Source organism: Lates calcarifer, unplaced genomic scaffold (assembly GCF_001640805.2).
Source record: "Lates calcarifer isolate ASB-BC8 unplaced genomic scaffold, TLL_Latcal_v3 _unitig_4416_quiver_461, whole genome shotgun sequence".
Classification (NCBI taxonomy): domain Eukaryota; kingdom Metazoa; phylum Chordata; class Actinopteri; family Centropomidae; genus Lates; species Lates calcarifer.
Window position 1 is genome coordinate 383,657 of NW_026116884.1, and position 5,139 is coordinate 388,795.

The window sequence follows — 5,139 nt, forward strand, 5'->3', positions numbered from 1 at the left end:
AGAAATACTTGCTTGTAATCACTGATATGTTTTCCAAGTGGGTGGAAGCGTATCCATCAAGAAAAGAAGATGCACGAACAGTTGTAAAATATTTGATAAAAGAACTTATCCCGCATTTAGGGGTAACTATGGGAATAAACAGTGATAGGGGCTCTGCTTTTGTTGAACTCCACCATCAAACAAAAGTTAACAAAGACTATGATGACAACAGGTGATGCCCTTCCACTAGTGCTGTATGAAGCTTAATCAGGGAGACTGTACACTGTGCACATACCAGCTGAATCACAAGTTGTTTCCTGCTGTCTCTAAGCCCCACCTACCAATTCTGTTTTCATCCAGTCACAACCTGACACACCCAACTACAGCCAATCACCTGTAAGCTAGTTTAACAGTTTTAAAACTGTTTAAAATGTTCTCTCTCTCTGCTGTTATTCAGCTGTCATTTCAGCACTGCAACGTTGTGCGACTCTAGCAGTCAGATTATCAGTTAGGACTCAACGCATTCTCCAGCCTCAAAACTCTCCAGCTCTCCCAAAGTGTGCAGCCATCAGTATTTACCAAGATGCCCCCACTTACTTGAAGAGACCTGAGACAAGCACAACATTCATAAACCAGGGAATCTGCGGCTCCTCATCTCAGAAAAGCAATCATTTTAGTTTGCGTTCTTCTTCTTCCACACGGACCGCTGCTCCTCCAGTCCCTACCACACCAGCTGCTCCAGCCGTTCCTGTCACTATGGCCACCCCGCAACCGTCATGCTGCTTTAGATCACATCCCTCTGTCTCAGTTGCCCTTTTCTATCACCAGCACCTCAGCCTGAGGAAAAATGTCAACAACCAGGGGCGAAAAGTAGAGTTGGTTCAGTAGATAATAAATAAAAAAATAAAAATACAATGGGCCTCTGATTATTCTCCCCAAGCATATTATTAATATGCAAGATGTCATCTGGCCTCTTAAGTCTCACATTTGCACAAACAATTAGTTTGTGAGCATGTAAATATAGTGTAAATATAATATATATATTTTTTAAAAAGCGACTCCATCGTAGGTTATTTTGGGGGGTTTGGGGCCGAGGATGCAGTAATGATAATGATAATGAGATTACCCCCATTGCAGCTGCCTGCATTCAGAGTCGTCAGTAGCATTGCAAAGAGTTCTGTACTATGTGTCAACAAGTCAATATTATAAATATGGGGTTCACCTTTAAATGTGATCACATTGTTTGTGGTTGTTAGGAACAATTTCATCTTCACTGACAGCACATGCCTGGTAAATTTTGTAATCACTGACTCTTATCCCATTTAATTTTAAGATCTACCAGAGTCACTGCCAGCCCAAATCCCACGCCTGTTCCTCTTCTTGAGGGGCTAGCTGCATTAGCTAGAGAACTATTTTACATTGAGATTCAGCCAGGTCTGCACATAGAAGGTTTAGCACGCCCTATCACACTCCAAGTTCTGCATCTATGCTGCTTAGAGGGGGTTGATTTCAGCACTTGCTTTATGCAGCGTATTCCATTTAGCATTCTATGGCCTCTTAGAATCCCTTAATTCACTACTTCAGGCATCTCCTTTCTTAGTTAGCATTTCACCTCAATCACTTAGTTTTATATGAAACATTCTAAAGCTAAAGCTAAAGCTGTTCTAACCTCAGGCAATCACCCCATGTCAAGCATCGTTTAATCATCATTTTTAAAGGTTCTTCACAAGTGTAATCTATCTCCTCAGCATATTCAGTTTATTCATTTAGAATGAATACTATCTCCTCCGTTTCAATGCAAGGGATCTCCTCCACCTCTCTTCAACAATGGGCCTCTGCTCCTTCTGCGCCTACTCCTTTCATATACGTCCAGACTCAGCCTCAGCTTTGGCTGCTCAGCTAGCTTTGTAGGCCGATTACATGTAAGTCTTGCTGCTGGTGGTGGTGGTGTCACAAACATTCTCCCTGGTCCATCGCATGCTCCCCGTCTCACTGTTGCATTTCCCCCATCATGGCCTTCTCCCTGCATTATCACATCTTCCTGCATCCCGGTTGCATTCCCCTGCTTTATGGTACTTTTGCTTCCTTTTGTCTGATTTAGGCTGCTCATCAGGTACAGTACACTTTGCTTCTGAGAGAGTGGTTCCTCTGCACAGCAAAGGCACAGGCCACGCCTTACTGCTCTCTGTCGCAATGTTCTTCCTGTGCTCAAGTCTATTATTCTGTGCACAATCAATTCATTCCTCTTCATTTCTCTTCTTTCTCACACTCTTTCGTTCTCTCAACATGTATTTATGGGATATGAATCCATGCTGTGGAGAGAGAGAGAGAGAGAGGGAGAGAGAGAGAGAAAGAGAGAGAGAGAGAGAGATTTTTCAAACACAACTTTATTAGCCACTACTAAAACAGCTTCAATTTGTGTTTTACCTTTCTTTCCTTAATCAAAAACACATACACATAAACACATCTCTCATATACACACAAATGCACACAACTGTAACAACATACATACCTACTCATATTGTGCTGCCCTCATTATATGTGTCCTGTATATAACTTGACAGCCAGCTAAACGCCTTCCTAACATCAAGACTCTGAAGACAGTCTTCCCGTTGTCCACAGGTTTATTGAAGTTGCAAGGAAAGCGTGAAACTAAACAAGATACAAAAAAACATAATCAATACTGTGCCTGTTTTTAACATACAGATATGCACAATGTAAATAGACTCAATCTTTCTGTGACAGGTTTCTTTAAGTATTTTACTTGTCTTTTTTATAATATCATATAATACATGAAATAACATTTTAATATGTAACCAACTGTAAAAATAATTTTTAATTGTAATCACGCTCATATGAACTCACAATGGTCTAGCAAGTGTAGAAACTGAGAATAGCCATCGCAGTAGCTTTCTAGCAGTTAACTTCACAAAATACAACACTTCCCCAAAACAATGATCTGCGACAGTAGTTAAGAATAAAACAAACTTGCACATACCCACAATGCTACCAAAGGCATAAGATATACATGTTCCTAAAAGAGCTTAAGTTTCCTGATGCCTTATAAAAACTGAAATCTAGCCTGATCCTGGCCCTGATCAGCTCTACACACACCAGAACCGGAGAGACGGTCTCTCCCGTCTCCACCCTCCTCTTACGACTCACATATATTGCCATCTTGGCCTGACCCACCATAAAATTCAGGAGCTGACTCTTTTCCCTCTTCTGGCGAGTGTATTTAAAACCACAGATAAAAACCTCTTTTGTAAAAACCTCAGTAAAAGCTGCAAACGCACTCTGTAGGAACAGAAACAGTGCAGACAATCGGTGACACCCAGTGAAACAATGAAACACCGTCTCCCTCTCCGTGCAAAAAGGGCATCTGTCCTCCACCTCCGGATTCACCACAGAAATAAAAGAGTTCACAGCTACAGCTCCATGGAGAACCCTCCACTGTAGGTCCCCATGTCTTTTTGTCAGTGGAGGTTTATACAGAGACCTCCAGGCCGGTCCCGACCCCCCCAGGTCCAAGTGACTCCTCCAGGGAGTGTCAACGCGCCCACTCAACTTGTTCCTGTTCAATGTTTTTACCATCAAGTGATAAAAGGTTTTTCCTGAGGCCTCCTGCAGAGAGGCCTGAGGGCAGCGGTCCAGGAGAAGACCTGCACAGTCCTTCAGGTCTAGACTCAGCTGGATTAGGGGGAAATAGTCCTGTCTGTTCACTGTGGCTTCACCCGAGGAGAAGGCATCCAACATCAGGAGCTCATGTCCACTCAGCCTCTTTCTCCAATGATCAAGAAATTGTTTGGTGACTCTCCTGGACTTAACGCCCAGCTTCGAGGCTAGACCAGCAGAGTCCTGCAGCTGGGGCCCAGCCAGCTCCACCACCTGACCCAGAGTAGTGACCCCTGCAGCCTGGAGTCGAGAAGCCAGAAAGGGGCCTGTCCCGCCTGGGCAATCCAGGATTGTTCCGTGGAAGACAGGCTCCTGCAGCAACCAGCACAGATACTGCCTGCTTTTCTCGTTCCCTTTTGACCAGGTTCCAAACATTAAAAACACTTCTATAAAAACTGGGAAGAGATAACGTGTTAAAATAGGTGCTGTCCATTAAAAACAAATTAAAATCCATACCCAGGCTGTTAAAACGTTTCAGGATGCAGCAGGCTAGGGCCCTCCACACAGTGTCCTCTGGTCCATACAACAATCTCTGGATAAACTGTAGACGAAAGGCAGCACCCCTGCTTGCTAAATGTACCAGACCATGCCCCCCCTCCTCCTTTGGAAGGAAGAGGACACTCTGTGGCACCCAATGCATCCTGTCCCAAATAAAATCAACTAAAAGCCTTTGTACCTGAGAGAGGAGAGAGGCTGGAGGATCCAAGCAAGCCAACCTGTGCCACAAGGAGGACGAAACCAGGTTATTGGCAATCAGGACCCTGTATGACATTTTGGGAAGGAGCCACCTCCATTTGTTTAGTCGTCCTTTCACCATTTCAATAACATTGTCCCAGTTTTTCTTTGTGCTGGTCTCATCCCCCAGGAAGACCCCCAAGTACCTCAGCCCACCTCTTTTCCAAGGTGAGCTCAGCAGGCAGGGTGAGCTGACCCCCCAGCCTCTCTCCCACCATCACAGCCTCGCTTTTTCCCCAGTTGACCTTGGCAGAAGATATAAAACCAAATAAATTAACAGTGTCAATTAAAACATCAATATCCTTCTGTGTATTTACAAGTACAACAAGATCATCGGCATAGGCAGACATTTTAAAAGACATCGGACAACTGGGGAAGGTCACACCTGTCAGTCTCTGCCTTAAAAGGTGCAGCAGAGGCTCGATGGCTATAGAGTACAACATGCCAGAGAGAGAGCAGCCCTGCCTCACCCCTCTACCAAAGCTAAATGGTGCACTCAACCCGCCATTGATTTTCAGCACACTCGCAACGTCACTATAGAGAGCCCTGATCTTGGCAATGAACCCAGGGTTGAAACCAAACCCGGCTAAAGTCTGCCAAAGGTACTGGTGTTTAACTCGGTCAAACGCCTTTTCCTGGTCTATTGAAATCCGACCAGTATCAAAAGCCAAATCACTGGAAACAGCCAGAACATCACGAATTAAAGTGACATTGTCACTTATGAGCCTGTTAGGAACACAATAGGTCTGG

The 5,139-nt window shown here is 44.3% G+C and overlaps 1 long non-coding RNA gene across 1 annotated transcript; it reads right to left on the bottom strand.

The window, feature by feature from the left end:
* Nucleotides 1-843: 843 nt before the first annotated feature.
* LOC108899352 (uncharacterized) lies at nt 844-3,009 on the bottom strand. The gene is made up of 3 exons (XR_001963534.2): nt 2,978-3,009; nt 2,492-2,631; nt 844-2,291 (listed from the first exon to the last, which is right to left on the bottom strand). It is a non-coding gene; the product is annotated as an uncharacterized LOC108899352 (long non-coding RNA).
* Nucleotides 3,010-5,139: the final 2,130 nt, after the last annotated feature.